Raw genomic sequence first — 23,274 nt, forward strand, 5'->3', positions numbered from 1 at the left:
CCAAGCATACAAATTCCAGATAGAGTCTGAAATGTGTTTATAAGCCCACATAGATAAGTCCTAAAATTGAAAAAGAAAAAGAAAGAGGAGCCGGCACGGTGTGCTGTGGCAGCATCTCATATACAAAACAGAGGCAGATGGGCACTGAGGACTTAATACATTAAAATGCTAAGTGTGGGCACAGCAAAAGATATACAAACAAAGGGAAAAGTTAACAAACTAGAACATATATGCAATAGTATACAAGCAAAAGTTAATTTCCTTAATGAATTCTTTACAAATTGATTTTTCACATAAATATTGACACGCCACAGGGGAAAAATGAGCAGAAGACATGATCAGATAATTCACAAAGAAGAAACCCATATGTAAAGATGCTCAACTTTAGTAAAAACCTAAGAAATGCAAGTTAAATCTGGAAATCATTTTCACCTATCAGATTGGCAAAGTTGAAAAAGATTGATAAACCTAATTGATAAACCTAATATTGACCAGCATGTACAGACATGGGCTCCTATACTGCTGTGGGGAGGAAAACTTTCCTTCTACCATTTTAGGTTGTGGGAATGGTTGGGGGCCTGTGGATTAACTGAGAATAGCTAGATTAACAGGAGAAAAGACAAGGTTTATTTGTAAGAACATGTGGGAGTGTAACCGGAAACTCTGAAAAGCCTGAGAGAAAGGTTTACATATCACCTTAACAAAAGGGGTGCACATAAGGGAGCATGTAGGGCGTCAGTGGGGAGGGAGGGAAGGCTCTCTTGAGTTCTTTGATGCTAATGACAGCTGAATTCCCACTTCCAGGGGTGACGGATCAGTCTTGTCCCAATCAGCAAACTACCTCAGAGGGGCCTCCCCTCTGAGCTCCATTTTCTGGAGGCTCTGCTACACTTTAGATAATGTTTCTTTTGGGGCCAGCCCGGGGGTGCAACGGTTAAGTGCGCACGTTCCACTTTGGCGGCCCGGGGTTCCCTGGTTCAGATCCTGGGTACGGACATGGCACCACTCATCAAGCCATGCTGTGGTAGGCTTCCCATATATAAAGTAGAGGAAGATGGACATGGATGTTAGCTCAGGGCCAGTCTTCCTCAGCAAAAAGAGGAGGATTGGCAGCAGATGTTAGCTCAGGCCTAATCTTCCTCAAAAAAAAAAAAAAAAAGATAATGTTTCCTTCTGTGGCTGGTGGTTGTTCAGATATTTTCAGTTTAAAATAATTTTCATACCACTTTGATGGGCTCTTAATCCCTTCACTGCTATCATGGTATAAATTGTTACAAACTTTCTAGAAGGCAGTTGGACAATGTGAATACCTATAACAATAATTCATGTAGGCATTTATCCTACGTAAGGAATTTCACAAGTGCACAAAGATTTTTGAATAAGGATGTTCAATGATTATATGAACATCCTAATTATATTGATTATATTGGAAACAATTAGGGTTGTTAAAAGATAATTTTCAGAAAAAGGTAAAAGCATGACTCATACAGATATAAAAATGAATGTGTGGGGGCCTGACCCCGTGGTCGAGTGGTTAAGGTCCTGTGCTCCCCTTCAGTGGCCCAGGGTTTCGCCGGTTCAGATCCTGGGTGCAGACATGGCACTGCTCATCAGGCCATGCTGAGGTGGCATCCCACATGCCACAACTAGAAGGACCCACAACTAAAAATACACAACTATGTATCCGTGGGCTTTGGGGAGAAAAAGGAAAAAAAAAAAGACAATTGGCAACAGTTGTTAGCTCAGGTGGCAATCTTTAAAAAAACAAAAAAAAGAATGTGTGCTACACGATTTATTTTACGTATATGATATGAGGGAATCCGGCAAAGGTTATAACCAAGTTCAAACGGAAAGTCAAAACAGCACAGATTTATTTGGAGTAAAGGGATGTTGAGATGAATTGCAAACGGAGACAAAACTTACTTTTCCACAGGACTGGGGACAGGGAAGTCAAGCACTACCACACAGGTTGGAATTTGCATATGTATCCGTTACCTATGATGCGGAGCAGAATTTGTCACCCCAAAATATGCCTCTTTGCATAAGGATTATTTTAGGCTGATTATTTTTAAGGAACAGCAGACACCGGAGACACTCCATTCATAAGGGTGTCTCTCTGTACCAGGAAGAGGGCGATGACTACATCTCTAGAAACTTGTCATTGGAGAAGGTTTGGATTCAAATCTGCATTACAACTTTACCCTTGTTTACTGTGCTTTGCCTGGTAACCTCCCGTAACTGCCTCGTCCCACCCGCAACATCTTTCTTTTGTGTTTAGCTGAAGACCCTGTTACGGTGATGAGAGTTGCTCCATTTTCCTGGGTCTCTCCCACGTATACAGGAGGTATATACAGATCCTTAAACTTCAGTTTGTTTTTATCTTATTACTCTGTCTTTTTATTACCAAAGGGGGTCTCAGCCAAGAACCTAGAAGGGTAAAGGGAAAAATATTTTCTCTCCTTTACACCTACAACTTGTAAAGAGCAGCAAATAGCTCAAAGACAATCATCAGGGCTGGAATGCATGGTGTTTCATTGGAACACTATTTTTTTAAAAAACAGAGTTCATTGATAGAAAAATCATTGTTATGTTGTGTTGATATCATGCAGCTGTAGAAAATGGTGGGGATATCACCCTATATTGTTTTAGAAAGTAATGTTAATATATCATTAAATGAAAAAAAAAGCAAGAATAATCATTTTATGTGTTATTACCCCTGATCAAAGATATAGGTAAAAAATGCACATGCACTCATTTCTGGGGATTTTTACTCTGCTACTGAAATGTTTGAGTAAAAAATATACATATAAACACTTTTTACAAATATAGCTTTAAAAAGATATTTCCATTTTGAAAAAAAATATAACATGCATGAATAAATAAACTAGTCAGTAGTAAGTTCAACATTTCTGTCAAAAAGAAAAAAGAAAAACTACTGAGCAGATGTCTATCAGGATGCTTAGCAGAAAAAAACAGCTTAAAGGAAGTACCTGTCTGAATGCATATCCATGCACTGGAATACTACTTTGTTTTAAAAAAAAAAACAGATTCAGGGGCTGGCCCTGTGGCGCAGCAGTTAAGTGTGCATGTTCCACTTTGGGTGCCCAGGACTCACCGGTTCGGATCCCAAGTGCGGACGTGGCACCACTCATCAAGCCATGCTGTGGTAGGCATCCCACATAGAAAGTAGAGGAAGATGGGCACGGATGTGAGCTCAGGGCCAGTCTTCCTCAGCAAAAAGAGGAGGATTGGCAGCAGTTAGCTCAGGGCTAATCTTCCTCAAAAAATCAGCAACAAAAAAAACAGATCCACACAACAATATGGATGAATCACACAGACCTCATGCTGAGATAATGATGCCAAACACAAAAGAGCACATGCTGTTTGAGTCATATTTACATATTTGAAGTTCTGAACAGGTAAATCTAATCTATAGGCCAGGAAGGAGAGTAGTTGTGGCCTGGGGCTCAGTGGGGAGGCTTACTTTTGGGGCTGAGAGAAATAATCTTTACTTTGATTGTGGTAGTGATTACTTGGGTACATATATTTCTCAAAACTCATTGAACTGTACACTTAAAACAGATATACTTTATTGTATGTGTAGCGAAGGAAAACTAATTTTCCCTCCACCCTTCTAGGTTCTTAACTGAGATCCTCCTGTAATAAAAGACAGATTAACAGGAGAACAATAGAAGTTTACTAAGACAAATACCTCCTGTATACAGGGGAGATACCCAGAAAAACTGACTAACTCCTTCAAATGGTCCAGGTCACCACCCTAAATATCATCTCCAGCTAAAGACAAAAGAAGATGTAGGTAGGGATGGGAGGGAGCCAGGTAGGGGAGGTTACCAGGCACAGCACAGTAAACAAGAGAATGGTTGTTATGCAGATTTAAATCCACGCCCTCTCCATTGGTAAGTTTCTAGAGAGGTGGTCATCCTCCGCTTTCTCGTACAGAAAGAGAGACACCCTTAAGAATGGAGATTTCCCTTATCAATATAAATGTCTCTTACAAAAATGTGACTTCTACTCCATTTTCAGAGTTTCTCCTGTGTTTGCTGTTTCTTAAAAATAACCAGCTCAGGGCTGGCCCTGTGGCCGAGTGGTTAAGATCAAGCTCTCCGCTGCAGGCGGCCCAGTGTTTCGTTGGTTTGAATCCTGGGCGCAGACATGGCACTGCTCATCAAACCATGCTGAGGCAGCGTCCCACATGCCACAACTAGAGGGACCCACAACGAAGAATATAATACAACTATGTACTGGGGGGGGCGGGGGGGGGGGGCGGGGAGCTTTGGGGAGAAAAAGAAAAAAAATTTAAAAATCTTAAAAAAAAATAAATAACCAGCTCAGGATAATCCTTATGCCAAAAGGCATATTTTGGGGTGGCATAGTTTGCACCCCTTCATATGTAAACTCTACCTCCACAAAATTGATTTTTTAAAAACATCTGTTTAAAAAGACTAGGAGGCATAAACAGAAAGGAGAGAGCATTTGTTGGGATGTGGACACACTAAGTTTGCAATGATGACGAGTTCTCAAGGAGCAGAGGACCTCTAGGGCTCTGGAAATATGCCTGGACTCCATGTTTCCTACGTAGAAGCCACCTGCAGAGGGATGGCTGGTGTGGCCATGACACCAAATGCACTCATCTGAGGGTGAGAATGCCTAGGAGAAGCTGGGGGTGGGGCGGGGGGTTTACAATATTGAGGCACTGGCACAACAAAGGAAGGGGAAAGGCTTGGAGGCTGTGAAGGAGAAATAAATGAACACTGTGTCCTGGATACCAGGGAGCGTGCGCTCGCGTGTGAAAGGAGACAGTAGTCAGGTGGGCTCACAGAGCATTTTAAGCTGAGCACTAGACTTCTCATGCTAAGTGAACTAGAACTTTCCAGATACAAAATCGTTTAATACTGACTTTCTAGTGGTGGTTGAAATGTGGCAGAGGTGCCCTCTGGTGGTAGTATCCCAAACCAATGTATAAAGGTGAAACAGTTGAGAAATACGATGAAAATCAGCTCTGGTTTTTATATACATTAGATGTTGAAGTAATATAATTAATTTGTACCACAGGAAAATCCACTATACTCAGCCAGGGTTATCTAAAGTAAGGAGCTTGATAGATTTCCATTTCCTGTCAAGAGAGAGTAACATGGATCAGATTTCCTTTTGTTGAAAACAATACAACAGACCCCAAATAGAGTTGCTTATGCTAAGCTCCACGTGACCAAACCAAGACTTAATTATGGTTTCGGCTCTCCCAGAAATGGAAGCTGAAACCAGTCAATCAGGAATCGCCTGATCGGCGTTAGTTAGGTAATCTGCCTGATAGACCCCTGCCATCCCCTAAAGGAAGGTGACTTTGCGATAACCATCTCCCGTCTTGTATAACTTCCCTGTTTCCTCTCCTTTCTGCCTATAAAAGTCTTTCATTTTGTCCAGCTCCTCGGAGCTCCTTTCTATCTGCTGGATTGGATCCTACCCAATTCACGAATCGTTGACTAAAGCCAATAAGATCTTTAAAATTTACTCTGTTGAATTTTGTGTTTTAATACTTCCCCATCTGAAACAAACGAGCAATCATACAAAATACGTTAAAATTATTTCTGAAATAGTGGTTTTCAGAACTTAGACATCAGGCAGCCCAGGGCAGTGATCTCTGAAAAATGGGAAGCAAATGAGGCGAGTCCTGTGATTGCCCTGGAGAACGTTTCCAGGCTGACCCTCGGAGCAACTCAGGCAGAGCTCAGCAGCCTTCCTGAGATACAGAACCAGAGTGGGAGGCCAGCGAGGCCAACGTAGCTCGACTCTGCAGGGCAAAATACTAGAAAGGAGGGAACAACATGGGGAGAGAGCTCCAAACATCTGCAAAGGGAGCTCTTCAATCTTCAGCTGAGAATGGTGTTTATGAGGAAACTGCTCGAGGCCGGGAAAGTACCACCTGGAAGGAGCAGAGGGAACAATGCCACAGTTCACGAAGAGCTGAGAACAGTGCCTGTTCCCACCAGCCTTGTAATTGGAGACACATCAGATGAAGCACACAGTAGTGGGCAAAACCATCCCTGGTCCGAATAGCAAAGCTCACAAGCACACTTCAAAAGGATCCAACTATTCCAAGTCACTTACCTGGGTCCCAAAAAAGGTCAAGAATATTTATAGAAATAAAATATAACCAGCACCCAGCAGGGCAAAGTTCACAATGTCTGGCATCCAATCAAAATTTCCCAGGCATGCAGAGAAGCTGGAAGATATGACCCATAATAAAGGGGGGGCGGACAATCAATAACAATAGATCTTTTAAAATGATGATAGGACATTAAAACAGTTGTTATAACTGTATTCCACATGCTCAAGAAGGCAGAAGAAAGATTGAGCATGTTAAGTAGTAACATGGATGATCTAAAATTGGGCTTCTAGAGATCAAAAATACACCATCTGATATAAAAAAAGATAGCTGAGATTAACAGCAGATTAGAGAGGGAAGAAGAAAAGATTAGTGTACTTGAAGACACAGCAATAGAAACTATGACAGTAATAGAAAATTAATCACAGAGAGAAAAAAGGCTGAGAAAATGAACAAAGCATCAGTCGGCTGTGGGACCACCTAGAAGCTGCATAATGTCTGTGTAATTGGAGTCTTTGCTATCCTTTCTATTAACCACTCTATTTTCAAATTCTTTTCCTATGGTGTCCACTTTAATCATTTACTTCTCATCACTCAAACTTCCACCTACAAACTATTAAGACTACTCTTAGGGGCGGGACCTGTGGCCAAGTGGTTAAGTTTGCGCTCTCTGCTTCAGCCACCCAGGGTTTCACCAGGTTGAATCCTGGGCACAGACATGACTCTGCTCATCAAGCCATGCTGAGGCGGCATCCCACGTGCCACAACTAGAAGGACCCACAACTAAAAATACACAACTATGTACCAGGGGGCTTTGGGAGAAAAAGGAAAAATTAAATCTTTAAAACAAACAAACTACTCAAAGCCTGCAATAACTCAGTTCAGTGAAGACTTCATATAACTCCATCCTTCTGTCAAATCCAATGGATTTGACAATTTCTCTGCAACATACAACACTGTTTCCTTCTTAATCCTTGTTTCCTACCCTCATTCTTTGAAGTTGACAAATTTCCTGCCTTCCTCTAAACTTTGTCACTCATCTGATTCCTACCTCCTCTGTCCTCAAATTTAGGACATCCCTCAGGCTGTCATAAAGTCGCAAGATTTCAGGGTTGGCAGAGATCTCAGACACTACCCGCTCTGACCCAGTCATTGATGAAGACTTGCTTTATGCTCACAGCATCGTTATGATATGGGTGTCCAGCTTTTGTAGGAAGACCGTCCATGATGGGGATGTCTACCTCTCTATTCCACCACCAGCAGCTCTAAGCTGTAGATTCTTCTTTCTCACGTTCAGCTGAACAGGTCTCTGTAACTTCTGCCAGGTGGTCTGGTCTCAGGCTCCTTTCTTTTGCTTCCACTCTAGTCTAGACCCATTAACACCTCAAGCATGGAATGCATCACAATTTGACAATCTCCATTGTAATTCTTCTCTGTCAGTTAACTTGATGTATAACAATTCTTACCTGATTAATCTTAAAACATAGTTTTGATCCCGTTATGTTTCTCTCCTGCTTAAAAACTTATAAGGGCTCTCATAATTTTTTTCCTGTCAAGAAATGTATTATTTTTTCAATGTATTCTTTTTTTGATTGTCATTCATGCACAGATACAGAATTCAAAATATATAAAAGGGTATAGCCTCCACAACTCCGCTTTTCCTTCAGAGACAACCCCTGGTGAAAGTTTTTTTGGGAGTTGGTTTGTCTTTTTTTCCCTAGTATCTTTCCAGAGATGTTCTGGACGTTAAAAGAATGTGTATCCTTTGCCTACCTCTGATGATAACTCCACCAGTCACCTTCACCCTGAACCACACAGAGGCAATTTAGCAATATCTATCCAGCACATCTGTTCTTTGCCTTGCTGTTTTTCACTTAACGTATTTTGGAAATAACTCCCCACTGGTTTATAGAAAGCCTCTTTGTTTTTTTCAATGTGTGCAAAGCAGAGGGGATGTACCATGATATTTAAACAGATCCTTAATGGGCATTTAGGTTGTTTCCAGTCTTTTGCTATTGCAAACAATGTTCCAATGAATATCCTCATACATGTATGAAATAGATGTGTAGAATAAATTGCCAGAAGTGATATCGCTTGGTCAAAATGTGTATACATTTGTATGTACCAAGGTTGATTGGTATTGGCCTCTGTGTGGTTTTGAAACCGGGCACAACTTGCTTTAACTGTACTGTTAGTTGTCTGTTTGCAAAAGTAGTTAGATAACGCTTACTAAAACCCACCCTACGGATAACATCGTTGAGGCTTAGGTTACCATGGTAATGGATGATTAAGTCTTTCAGGAGCTGAGAGTCTTCTTGTCCTTGTTCAGGTCGGTTAAGCCCACTGAATCAGGGGCCAGCCCAGTGGCACAGCAGTTAAGTTCACACGTTCTGCTTTGGTGGCCCACAGTTCATCGGTTCAGATCCTAGGTGTGGACTTACTCACCGCTTGTCAAGCCATGCTGTGGCAGGCATCCCATGTATAAAAAAGTAGAGGAAGGGGCCGGCCCCGTGGCGCATTGGTTAAGTGCACACGTTCCTCTTCAGCAGCCTGGGGTTCACTGGTTTGGATCCTGGGTGCAGACATGGCACTGCTTGTCAAGCCATGCTGTGGCAGGCGTCCCACATAGAAAGTAGAGGAAGATGGGCATGGATGTTAGCTCAGGGCCAGTCTTCCTCAGCAAAAAGAGGAGGATTGGCAGCAAATGTTAGCTCAGGGCTAATCTTCCTCAAAAAAAAAAAAAAAAAAAGACCACTGACTCATCAACTGGGCCTGTGCAGATGTCCAGTAAGTGACTTGACATCAGGGAGCTGACAACTCCACCCTCAGTCCATGCTAATGCCACCATGTTGTGAACATGTGTCCTATGAAGAGCCATGAAGTTTGACTATGCTTGTCCAGATCATCAATTACCTCTCTTCTCTTTACCTCCAATCATACTTCAGGCCGCCCCACTCCCTTTAGCCCATCAAAATCCCTAATCCCCATTTTTGGGGAAGTAGATGTGAAATTTCTCCCATCTGCTTGCTTGGCTGCCTTGTGAATAAACCCTTTCTCTGCTGCAACCTCATTATCTCAGTGATTTGCTTTTCATGAGATGGGCAAAATGAATCAGGCTTGGTAATAGGTTCCTTCAAGGGCAAAGGTGATTGGCAAAAGATGCTATAGACACAGGCAAAGGAAATAAGTTCCTTAAATGAAGGTAAAAGATACAAGACTTTAAACTCTAAGAAGACCTCCCAGAGCTGGAGATTCAGCCACCATCTCTGCCAGAAGGGTAAACTTCCCTGGACCCTGGTGCTGGGGTGAGGATCCTATCAGGTCTTCAAAAAATGTCCTTTGCTACACTCACAAGAGGGTTCGCGCCCTCTCAGACCCTCTGCATGTTCTGGAGACCCCAGCTGTGTGCCTGACCACCGAAGGGAACTGCTAATAACCCAGCTCATTCCTGAGTAATCACTGCAAGGGTGATTGAAGGTCAGTTTCACCTGGTCAGTTTCCTGGGCGGACGATGCCCTGAGAAGGTGCAGGCTTAGGCTTCCTCACGATGTGCCTCCCATATGGAAGGTGCACCAACGTCCACTCTCACCCACAACATGTGGCTGTCTGTTTCCCACATACTCGCCAGCAGAGCAAATATCAGAGTTCTTACCTCTGCCAATTTTCATAGGTAAAAACTGAAATACGTGGTGTAACTTTCACACTTCTCTCATGTGTGAGGTTGCACATCTTTTCACAGAATAGTAATAACAGACATATGTCTCTACTCCTCGCAAGGCCAACTCTTCCTCCTGGGCCCTTGACGCCCACCCTTCTGTCTCAGCCAAGAACATCACCCAGCAATTCTCTCTTCTGCAACATGAATTTTTATTCTCTCTATTGTGTCTGTCTTAGCAGCATGCAAAAATGGTCCTTCTCCCTTCTTTAAAAACCTTTTTCTTGAGCCCCTTCCTCCTGTAGCCACTGCCCTAATTCATTCTCTCTGTCTATTTTACAGCAAAGTTTGGCAACCCTTTTCTGAAAAGGGCCACATGGTAAATATTTTAAGCATTGTGGGCTTTACGGTCTCCATCACACTACTTACCTCTGCCCCTGGAGGGTGACATTAGCCACAGACCACACAGAAATGAACGGGCGTGGCCGTCGTTTGCCTTAGTTTCTGACCCCGCTGTACAGAAAGCGGCCCCACAGCATCTCCTGGCACTGAGCTGGTAGGAAGGAGCTGCCGCCAGGCCTGCGCCCTGCACTCAGCAGGCTGCTGGCTGGGATCTCCAGACAGCGCAGGGGCTCCCAGGGGGCATGAGCCTTCGCGTGAGCACAGCAAAGTGAGTTTCAGGAAGGATCTGGTTGTTTGTGTCTGCTGTCTCCAGATTCTGTTAAACCCTCTCTAAGGAAGTGTCTACTCCAGTGGAAGTAAAGTCTCCAGGGAAACTGCTCTTGTCAAATTCAGCTCCACGTTACTACACCTGTTAGGCATTTATGTGAACTCATCTTGCTTGTCATCTCAGCAGCATTTCAGACAAATATTCATTCTTTTCTTCTTGAAACACTTTCAAACTGAGCACTGAACCCTCTGTTTTTTCTGCTGTCCTTCTAAGCCTGGTGGTTCCGCCTTATCTTCCAGCCTCTTCGCCCTGCAAAGGCTCAGACTCAGAACTCAGATCTCCTCTCTGTTCTCTCTACAGTCCTTCCTGGGGACCTCATCCAGCCTCACGCTGCTAAAAACAGCTATATTTAACATCTCCCTCATTTTTTGTTTCCAGTCCGGACCTCTCCTCTGAACTCCAGTTTCATATTTCTCACTGCTTAGTTGACATCTCCGCTTGGAGGTTCAATCAGCATCTTAAGCATGCCCAATACGCAGCCCCAATCTCCTCCCACAGCCTCTTCTTCCTCCTCCTCTCCCTCTGTCATTCATAACTCCATCCATCCAGCTGCTCAGGCCAAAAACTCTTCAGGTCACCCCTGTCTTGCCTCTCTCTCTCACACAGTGGAGACCAATTGGTTGCAGAGGTTGTTTTAAATTTTTTTGTTTTTGTTTTTGTTTTTTGAGGAAGCTTGGCCCTGAGCTAATATCTATGCCCATCTTCCTCTATTTTATGTGTGGGATGCCTGCCACAGCATGACTTGATAGGCAGTGCTAGGTCCACATCTGGAATCCAAACCCGTGAACCCCGGGCCTTGGAAGCAGAGCATGAGCTACGCCACCACGCCAGCCTCTGTTTTGTTTTGTCTTTTTGTGAGGAAGATTAGCCCTGAGCTAACATTTGCTGCCAATCCTCCTCTTTTTGCTGAGGAAGACTGGCCCTGAGCTATCATCTGTGCCCATCTTCCTCTACTTTTTATATGTGGGACACCTGCCACAGCATGGCTTACCAAGCGATGCCATGTCTGCACCTGGGATCTGAACCAGTGAACCTTGGGCCACTGAAGTGGAATGTGCAAACTTAACTGTTGCACCACAGGGCCGGGCCCCAGCCCCTGTTTTAAATTGGTTTGTTCATGGTATATGCCCAACATCTATAAAGTGCTTGACTCACAGTAGGAGCTCAATAATATTTGACGAATGATAAGGGAACAAACGGGTGAATGAACACATTATACTCACCACAAACAGAATGACTTTAAACAGCACAAATTTAGGGGCTGGCCCCATGGCCGAGTGGTTAAGTTTGCTCACTCTGCTTCAGTGGTCCAGGGTTTCGCAGGTTCAGATCCTAGGTGCGGACATGGCACTGCGTGTCAGGCCCTGCTGAGGCAGCACGCCACAACTAGAAGGACCCACAACTAAAAATATATACAATTATGTACCGGGGGGCTTTAGAGAGAAGAAGGAAAAATAAAATCTTTAAAAAAAAAACGGGGCCCGGCCTGGTGGTGCAGTGGTTAAGTGCGAACATTCCACTTCGCTGGTTCAGATCCTGGGTGCAGACATGGCACCACTTGGCACACCATGCTGTGGTAGGCGTCCCACATATAAAGTAGAGAAAGATGGGCACAAATGTTAGCTCAGGGCCAGTCTTCCTCAGCAAAAAGAAGAGGATTGGCAGCAGTTCCCTCAGGGCTAATCTTCCTTAAAAAAAAAGAGAACCCCCTCCCAAAAAAACCATACAAGTTTATTATCTTACAGTTCTGGAGGTCAAAAGTCTGATGCAGAACTCACTGGGCTAAAATCAAGGCATCGGCAGGGCTGCATTCCTCTCTAAAGGCTCCAGGGGAGAATCCATTTCCTTGCCTTTTCCGGCTTCTAGAGCTGCCCACATTCCTTGGCTTGTGGCCCCTTCCTCCATCCTCAAAGCCAGCAGTGGTCAGTCGAGTCCTTCTCACAGCAAATCACTCTCACCTCCGCTTCCATCTTCTCGTCTCCTTCTGACTCTCTGTCTCCCTCTTCCGCCTCCATCTTCTGCTTTTAAGGTCCTTGTGATGTCTTTGGGCCAAGGCAGATGATGGAGGATAATCTTCAAGTTGGCTGATTAGCAACCTTAACTCCATCTGCTACCTGAGTTCCCGTTGGCCATGTAATGTAATATATTAACAGTCTCCAGGGACTCGGATGTGGGCATCTTTGGGGACAGGCCATTATCCCTCTCATCACAGGCAAGAATCTATGGGAATTCCTCAGGAGTCCCAGCTCCACCCAAATCAAGCAAGAGCCTGGCAGATAGATGTCACTAAGAGGTGGCAGCTCTGTGATGAAGACTCTCTTGCCAGGGCAGGATCCCCTCCACGGCCTTCTCTGCACAGCGCCTCCTGCTCTGGATCTATGGCACTTCTCAGTGGTCACTCAGTCAAAACTCCCTCTCGGCTAGTTCTCAGTGGACAAGATGCCAGTAAATGACTTCAGGTCAAGATATGAATAATAAGGTTTCCTCTCCAACGGCATTTACCTTTTTTTTTTTTTAAAGATTTTATTTTTCCTTTTTCTCCCCAAAGGCCCCCAGTACATAGTTGTGTATTCTAGCTGTGGGTCCTTCTAGTTGTGGCATGTAGGACGCTGCCTCAGCATGGCATGATGAGCGGTGCCACGTCCGCGCTCAGGATCCGAGCGGATGAAACCCTGGGCTGCCAAAGCCCAACGTGCAAACTCAACCACTCAGCCACGGGGCTGGCCCCCAAGCATTTGCCTTTTTTGAGAGGAGTTTTTTCAGCTGCAAGTCACAGAAAACCCATGTGGTTTATACAACTAACGGTTTATCTTTCTTACAAACAAGACTTCTGGGGGTAGCAGCTGCCGGCCTCGGCTCGAGGACTTAGTAAGGTCAGCACCAGCGTCCCTGCAGCTGTCTTTGCTTACCCTTACAACCAGGGGGGCTGCAGCCCAGCGTCACACCCCCATTCTAGTAAGGAGGAGGGACAGGGCAAAGATAGCACCGCTCATTATGTCTCTTTTGCCAGAAAAAAAAATCTTTTCAAACCGCGCCCCACACACACGCACAGACTTCCCTTAGTGTCTCAATGGCCAGAACTTGTCACATGGACACTCTTAGCTGCAAGAAAGTCTGGGAAAATGAGGGACTGTATGACCATGATTGATTTAGATCCCTCCTGATCCAATGTCTGCAGATGGGCATATTGCTGCTGCAAACAGAATTTCCATTTAGTTAGCATAGGGGTGCCAAGCTTCATAAATAAATACACAGGACACCTAGTTAAATTTGATTTTTGGACAAACGGTGAATGCTCTTTTTTGGTATAAGTATGTAATATTTGAGACACATTTATACCAAAAATTGTCCACTGTTTATTTGAAACTCAAATTTAACTGGGCATCCTGTGCTTTATCTGGCAATCCTAGGTTAGCAAGGAAAAGGGGGAGTGGATATTGAGTGGGGAACTCATAAGATCTGTCACGATGGGGATGGCGTTTTATTCCAAAAGTTAAATCTACTTTGGAAGAAGTTCAGTCCTCAACCACAGCCTGGTGGGGAAACTCTTCTGTGACAAAGTCCTTAGGGGCATTTTGACGTTCCATTCATTTAGTTGTCGGATATTGTATACAATCTGCAGGTGACACAGGTCTTCAGTGATATAGACAGGAGGCTTCCACTCTGATAATCCCCAACGAAATGGCTTCTTCTTTCCAGCAAGTGTCTTCTGTCCTGCCCATCCCAGTGCAGAAATTGTTCACCTGTGGAAAGCAAAATAGGAAAGTCACAGAAGCAGCCAAAATACAGGTCTGTTCAATTAGTCTATGCTCCTCTTTAGACTGATTCAACGACTGGTAATAATGGGATTAATAATTTACAACTTCAGCACTCAATCAGAAAAAAGGTTAATTAAAAATACGAAATTAAACTGAAAGCATTAATTTTTAAAATAGAAACTGTATCTGTATCCCTAGCAACTCTTTTTCTTTCATTTTTTACCCATTGTAATTTAAACATTCTGTAACCCCCAGGATATGGGTTCTGTGGCCTGACAGTGCCTTTGGTCTGAATTTTTTGACATTTATTTTGAGCCAGAGCTGGTGAACAGAAGTATGTCCGGAATCACACGGTGTGAAGTGCTGTAGAACAAGCTAAAACTATTTTGAGGTTGATTCTGACCACATGTGAGCATTTCTCACAGCTTTTAGTCAGATTTTATTATTAAAACCAAAACTATTATTAATTTTTTAAAAAAATCATGATCACTTTACTCTTCAGGTTTCAGGCTTCTCAGATATAAAATCTTAATTCAGAAATTACTACATGATGATTCCATTCAGACTGCCTCACCCATTAAGATTTTCCAAACTCCTTTTGGTCCCAGGAACCTCAAAGAATAACACAGCAGTTGCCATCTTGTGTGCCTTAAGGGGAACAGTGTCTGGGAGAAGGTGACAACATGTATACGCCCTTCAACAGTTCATCTGTGGCCTTTCTTACTGAGTCACATTTTCCCTTTGTGTCTCAAATTTCCCATCGGTGAGGTAGGGTGTGATGCAAATTGAACTCATGTAGTTATCTGATGTACTTTGAACAAAATGGTTATAACGTCTCAGCATTGCGTGTGATTTTGCACACTGTTTAGTCCAGTGGTTCTCAAACTTGCCACACGTTGGAATTACTTAGGGAACTTTAAAAAATACTGGCTCCTGGGGTCTGCACGAAGGATGCTGATTTAACTGGTGTGGAATATGGCCTGGGTGTTGGCATTTTTAAAAGCTCCTCAGATTATTCTAATGTGTAATGAAGTCTGAAACCTGAGACCACTGCTCCTAGGTAGCTACAACAGGCCTCTTTCAGATGTGCCACTTCCTACACGAAGTCCCTCAATAATGCCCTGTGGGCATGGCCTTCATTCTCCCTGTCCGGCTTTGCTCCCTATAACCACCAGGAGGGAGGCAGAACAGTGGGGTGCAGGACCCAAGCCACACTAAGGGGGGCTCCGTCAGGGTGGATCATCAGTCTAAAAGGGACCCTGCAATCTGACCAGAACAAATTGGAAACGTGATACCACTGTAACTCAGGTTTCCTATCTGCCAAGATGGAGACATGCAAATTGACATCACCCTCACCAGCCCAGCGCTGGGGGAGCCTGGGAGCGGGTGAGGCTTTTGTTCACAAGGCAAAGTCTTCAGCCTCAATAGCATTCCTTCAATTTCCTTGAAAGTGGTATTAGCTAGTAGCGGAGGTAAAGACTTTTAAAATTTTTGTGGGCATTGAACTGAATGGCTGTCAGAAAAAAAGGTCAGAGAGAAGGTGAGGTGTCAGGAGCAGGAAGAGAAAGTTGGCCCTAGAGCTGCCGAGTGAAGAAGACAGGTTTGGGAGAGGAGTTATCAGGGCCAGGGTGGGAGGAGCGGGGAGGAATTTATTCTTTTAAAAGCAAAATCCTGATACCATGCTATCCAGCCCCTCTCCTCCAGAGCCCCTCTAAAATCTTGAGTAAATTTTATATTCCTCACTAATGCACTGATCCTGGTGCAAGGAGAGTACAGTTTTCAAAGAGCTCAAATAAGAGGAAAGAACATCAGAGTTTGAATCATATTATAAAGAAAGGGGCATGCAGCTTTTATAAAAAATTGGTTTGCCCCCCACTCCATTAAGTAAATGTAGACAAATATATGTATATTTTTTCTTCTTCTCCCCAAAGCCCTCCAGTACATAGTTGTAGGTCCTTCTAGATGTGCTGTGTGGGACCCCGCCTCAGCATGGCTTGACGAGCAGTGCTAGATTCACGCTCAGGATCCGAACTGGGAAACCCCAGGCCTCCGAAGCTGAGTGTGTGAACTTAACGACTTGGCTACTTAACTTAACTACTTAACTTAAATACTTAACCACTTAACTACTGCCCAGCCCTGCAGACAAATATTTAAAGACTATTTCCTTGAAGGAACACCAGGTATAGCCTGCCTAGGCACCCGCATGTCTCAGTTCTGCACTGGGCAGAAAAATAAAAGAGGAGAGAGAAGTTAGAGTTGTGAGAAGGCTTTCAGCATCCGTTCTCAAACTTTGTCATGCATCAGAGTTACCAGGAGGGTGGGTAAACACACAGATTCTTGACCCCACCCCCAGAGTTTCAGATTTAGTAGGTAGGACCCATTTCTAACACGTTCCCCAGAGATGCTATTGCTCCTGGTCTGGGGACCACTCTTTGAGAAGGACTGGTTCACAGCACTCCCCTAGAAATTACTTCCTAGTCTAGCATTTATCCTGGTCCGTTCTTTGAAAATTTAATAGGTTTTATGAGAAAAAAAGAGTTATAGTCAAATGAGTTGGGAGAATACTAAATTAAAAGAAGTTTCTTTTGAGAAATCGAAATAACTTACTGTCTACACATGCACAGCTTACTGTCTATATTTATCTGACTTTCCTATTCCAGGAACTTCTTACCCAGAAAGATGAAATGGCAAATAATTCTATTGTATGTTCTAGGAACTTCCTGAAAATCCATTAATCTGAATACTAGACTACTCAATTTACTCTCATTAAAGTAAATATACTTTCCCAGGAAAATAGATTAGTGTCGAACATTGTTTACTCTTCGAGACTTGCCTGGAAACTCTCCTTGCTGTGCTCACCAGTCGTAAACTATGATGTCACAAACTTGCCCAATTCTAATCAAGCTCTGCATTGAAATAGCCACCTTAATCCAGACCCCAAAACCTCATAAATATCCTGCCTTTGCCCTCATCCTTCCGAGAAACTAAGAGTCTATCCCTCACCTCAACAAGCACTGAACTAAGCCCAGCCTTCTCCAGGGGTTATTTTGGTGGCATTTTGAGGAAGCCAGCATTCAACAACCTATTGCCTTTGAAAGTTGCTAAGACAGTAAATCTTTTTTTTTTTTTTAAGATTTTATTTTTTTCCTTTTTCTCCCCAAAGCCCCCCGGTACATAGTTGTATATTCTTTGTTGTGGGTCCTTCTAGTTGTGGTATGTGGGACGCTGCCTCAGCGTGGTTTGATGAGCAGTGCCATGTCCGCACCCAGCAGACCGCCTGCAGCGGAGCACGCGAACTTAACCACTCGGCCACGGGGCCAGCCCCTAAGAGAGTACATCTTAAAAGTTCTCATCACAAGGAAAAAACTTATAACTATGTGAGGTGATAGATGTTATCTAAACTTACTGTGGCGATCATTTCGCATTATATACATACATGAAATCATTATGTTGTACACCCTAGACTTAAGCAATGTTACATGTTGATTATATCTCAATAAAACTGGGAAAAAATTGATAATGAAAAAAAAAACCCAAACCAACCTATTGCTTTAACATCCTACACTAGGTTAGGTCCCTGCTCTCACTCCCTGTCTTATTCACAGTATAGCATAGTGCCTGGAAAATAGTGAACACCCAATAAATATTATTTAAGTAAAGGAATGAACTCTTCAATCTTTAATATGCTATTGTGCATTGCGACATTTTCTAAGTGGGGAAAGGTGGGACTGTCTCAACCTTTCTATCACTTGTGCAAGGGATGTTCCTCAGAGCACCCTTTGGGGAAGCCTGTCTTAATTCGTTTTACAGATGTCTTTTTAAAAGGTATGGGAACTACCGATTAACACTGCCATTCTTATTACTAAAGGCAGCAATATAGGGGTTAAATTTATAGACAAACTTAAGATCCTCCTCTGTGTGAAAACCCTGATCTCAGGAACTCCCTCCCGCTCATGATTCCAGTTTTTATTATGCACTGAATTGAGTCCCCCCAAATCCATATGTTGAAGCCCAAACCCCCACAGTGACTATATTTGGAGATAGTGCCTTTAAAAAGACAGTTAAGGTTAAATGATGTCAGGAGGTTGGGGCCCTAATCTGATAGGACCAGTGTCCTCAGAAGAAGAGGAAGAGGCCGCAAAGCTCTTTCTCTGTCCACGCACAGAGGAGAGGCTGTGTGAGGACACAGCAAGAAGGCAGCCATCCACAAACTGGAAAGAGAGGTCTTACCAGAAACCAGCCCTGCTGGCGCCTCCGTCCTGGACCTCTGGCTTTCAGACTGTGAGGAAACAAATTTCTGTTGTTTCAGTCACCTAGTCTGTAGTACCTTGTTGTGGCAGCCCGAGCTGGCTAACGTAGTTTTCTAAGGGCTGAACTGGGAACCAGTGAGTCATGAACATGAACCCTGACCTATGGCTCAGGCAACTCCTTCTAGCCCAGCTTATCTCTGACATCACAGTTGTTGTCGAGGATAATCAGATGATTATTTTTATATTACTTTGCATTTTACAAATTTCTTTCACAGGTCTGAGTTCAGTGGCACTTCACAACAATGAAAGAATGTAAGGAGATTTCCTGAAGGACTGGAAAATGGAGACCTACTTAAGAGTCACAGCCATGAGGCCGGGCTGGTGGCGCATCGGTTAAGTTCACACGTTCTGCTTCTCGGCAGCCCGGGGTTCACCACTGCAGATATGGCCCCGCTTGGCAAAAGCCATGCTGTGGTAGGTGTCCCATGTGTAAAGTAGAGGAAGATGGGCATGGATGTTAGCTCAGGGCCAGTCTTCCTCAGCAAAAAGAGGAGGATTGGCAGCAGATGTTAGCTGAGGGCTAATAGTCCTCAAAAAAACAAAAAAAAGAAAGAAAGAGTCACTGCCACTAGAAAATGGAAGGGCCAGAATCCTGTGTTGTTTCAAATCCATCACAGAGCAACCCATCTGGTACATGAACGGTAATATTAAACTAGATGCTAAACATTTTAAAATTCAATCGCCAGTGATTTCACTAGATAGTTTTAATTTTAATCGCCCACATATTTTTTAAACTGATGTAATATATTTATGTTGCATAATAAAGAACTTGATAAGGGGTTAATATCCAAAATATGTAAAGAACTCATACAATGCAGTATCAAAAAAACAATCTGATTAAAAAAAGGGCAGAGGACTTGAATAGACATTTTTCCAAAGAAGATATACAGATGGCCAACAGACACATGACAAGATGCTCAACATCACTAATCGTTAGAGAAATGCAAATCAAAATCACAATAGGGTATCACCTCACACCTGTCAGAATGTTTTTTATCAAAAAGACAAGAAATAACAAGTTCTGGTGAGGATGTGGAGAAGAGAACCCTCGTGCACTGTTGGTGGGAATGTAAATTGGTGCAGCCCCTATGGAAAACAGTATGGGGTCCTCAAAAAATTAAAAATAGAACTACCATATGATCCAGCAATTCCAAAGTGGAATGCTTTCTTTATCCAAGGAAAATGAAAACATTAATTGAAAAAGATATATGCATCCCTATGTTCATTGCAGCACTATTTACAATAGCTAAGATATGGAAGCAAACTAAGTGCCCACTGATAGATGCATGGATAAAGAAGATGTGGAATATGTATAATGGAATATTGCTCAGCCATAATAGAGAATGAAATCTTGCCATTTGCAACAACATGGATGGACCTAGAGGATATTATGCTAAGTGAAAAAAGTCAGAGAGAGAAAGACAAATACCATATGACTTCACTTATGTGTGGAGTCTAAAAACCAAAACAAATGAACAAACATAATAAAAGAGAAACAAAATAAATAAATAAATAAAATAAAACAGAAACAGACTCATAGATACAGAAAACAAACTGGTGGTCACCAGAGGGAGGGAGGTAGGATGGGGGAAATAGGTGAAAGGGATTAAGAGGTACAAGCTTCCAGTTATGAAATATATAAATCACAGGGATGTAATATACGGCATAAAGACTATAGTCAATAATATTGTAATAACTTTGGTGACAGACGGTAACTAGACTTACTGTAATGTATATAAATGTTGAATCTCTATGTTGTACACCTGAAACAATATAATATTGTAAGCCAACTATACTTCAAGTAAAAAAAAAAAAAAGAAAGAAAGACCAACACTTGATGAGAGGGTTGAGACTTTGACATCAGCCCAACCTCCTGACCTCCAGGGTGGCAAGAGGGGCTACAGATTGAGTTCAATTATGTGGCTAATGATTAAACCAGTCATGCCTCCATAATGAAACCCCACTAAAAATTCTGAGACACAGAAGGTCATTGGAGCTTCCTGGTTGGTGAACACCTTGCTGTGTGGAGAGGGTGATATGCCTTGATTCTACAAGGAGAGATCAAGGAAGCTCTCTGTTCTCTCCCAGACCTCATCCCCTGTGTATCCTCTATAATAAAACTATAATCATAAGTATAGCACTTTCTTGAATTCTATGAGTCAATCTAATGAATTGTCAAAGCTGAGTGGGTCCTGGGAACTCCCAAATCTGTAGACAGTAGGTCAGAAGCCCAGGTAGAATCCTGCTAGGTTTCCTGGGAACCCTACTTGGGGCTGGCATCTGAAGCAAGGGCAGTCTCGTGGAGTACTGAGTCCTTAATTTGCAGAGTTTGAGGCTGACTCCAGCTGGTTAATCTCCAAACTGAATTGCAGTACACCCAGTTGCTGTTAGCCCAGTAGGAGACTTTACCAGAATATTTTAACATGTATATTTACTTTCCTAACCTCTCTCCCATAGTAATAGATATTCATTTTAGAAAATACAAATAATGGAGAGGGCCCAGTGGTGCAGCGGTTAAGTTCGCACATTCCAGTTTAGTGGCCTGGGGTTCGCCGGCCTGGATCCCGGGTGAGGACATGGCACCGCTTGTCAAGCGATGCTGTGGCAGGCATCCCACATATAAAGTAGAAGAAGATGGGCATGGATGTTAGCTCAGGGCCAGTCATCCTCAGCGAAAAGAGGAAGATTGGTAGCAGTTAACTCAGGGCTAATCTTTCTGAAAAAAAAAATACAGATAAGAAAAAGTAAAAATAACCTGTAATTCCACTACCCAAATTGAACCATTCCAATATCTGTTCTTCTAATCTTTTTTCTGTGCCTGTGTGTGTATATTATTTTAAAACGTGAGTGCTATGCCAATAATGTGTATATACTATATGCCAATAATTATATGTACAACTAATATGTACATATTAGTACATGTACTAATAATTAGAGAAATGCAAATTAAAATGGAAACAATGATGAGATGTCGCTTTATCCTTCCCAGATCAGCAAAAAATTAAAGACACATAACACTAAGTGTTGTCAAGAATGTAGGGAAGTAGAAACTTTTATCCACTTACAGCATATAGTAGATTGCAAAAAATAGCCCCATATTTCTCTCATTCCTGTATGCATGACCCTATGCAATGTAACTTTGCCACTCCTCCTGTCAAGTGGTGGGGTATATTTCTCCACTCCTTGAATCTGGGCTTGGCCATGTGACTTGCTTTGGCCAACGGGACATTCACAAACATGATGAAAGCAGAGGTTTGAAAAGCTTCTGTTCATTAGGACTCGTCGTTTCTTACTGCCAGGAGCCTTTCTGCCTCCATGTCAACAAGTGGGAGCCTGATGAGAGGCCACGTGGTGGGACCTCCAGCTTTTCCAGCTGCCCAGCCATGATAGATGAGGACTCAGACATATGAGTAAGGCCATCCTAGAAAATCCAGCCTCAGCCAAGCTCACCAGACCAACCTGAAGAATCATGAGAAATAGTAACTGTTTGTTTTTTAAGCCAGTGACTTAAGGAATGGTTTATTATACAGCAAAAAGTAACTGATATACAATGGGAGTGTAAACTGATACCATCACTTTGGAAAGCATTGAGGGAATGTCTAGTGAAGTTAAGATGCATATTCTCAATGTCCCAGCAACTTAAGTCTTCAATATACACCTGGGAGAAACCTCACAAATGTGCCCAAGGAGAAATGTACAAGAATGTTCACTGCAGCCTTGTACATGTCAGAGGAAAAAAATTGGAAAAACCCAAGTGATCATTAAAGGAGAAGACAAATTTATATTACTGTGTATTCCTATAACGGAATACTATGTCACAATTGGAAGGAATAAGCTAGAACTACATGATTCAAAATGAATGGATCTTGAAAATAAAATGTTAAGAGAAATTAATTTTTCAGAATAGTTACCTTTCAGGGGATAAGGATGGTAGTGGTAGGAAAATATTATTGAAGAGAGGCACAAAGATCATTCAACTTGCCAGCCTCATGGCTAAGTGGTTAAGTTTGCACACTCCACTTCAGCGGCCCGGGGTTTGCCAGTTCAGCACTTGAGTGTGGACCTATGCACCTCTCATCAGGCCATGCTGTGGCGGCGTCCCGCACAGAAGAAATAGAGGCACCTACAACTAGGATATACAACTAGGTACTGGGGCTTTGGGAAGGAAAAAAAAAAGATCATTCAACTGGATTTGTAATATTTTAGTTCTTAAAAAAAAAGAAGAAAGTATGTCAAAATATTAACATTTTCAAAATCAAAGTGGTGAGTATTTATATTATTCTCTTCACTTTTTAGTATATTTGAAATCACTCATAAAACAAACAAATAACTTTACATGTGTCTAATTCACCTGCAAGAATAGCATTTGTAATGACTACTTAATATTCTAGCTTAAGGAGCTAACATTTCTAAAATTAATCTCTTAATTTTTGTTATCTAGGAGATTTACAATTTTTCACATGCATAAACTAGGCTGGAATCAACATCTTTGTATAATACTGATTATTTCCATGTGATTCATTCTCAAAAGTATAATTGGTGGGTCAAAGTGTATTCACTTTTTAAGATTTCTAATACTTATTTTCAAATCGTCATTCAGGAGTGTATGACCGCTTTATCAAGAGTGAATAATATAGTTGTTTGTTTTCTCTTGGACAACTTGAGAGTTGTAATGGCTGCTTTAAGCTGCGTTCTTT

This window comes from Equus przewalskii, chromosome 22 (genome assembly GCF_037783145.1).
Source record: "Equus przewalskii isolate Varuska chromosome 22, EquPr2, whole genome shotgun sequence".
Taxonomy (NCBI): Eukaryota; Metazoa; Chordata; class Mammalia; order Perissodactyla; family Equidae; genus Equus; species Equus przewalskii.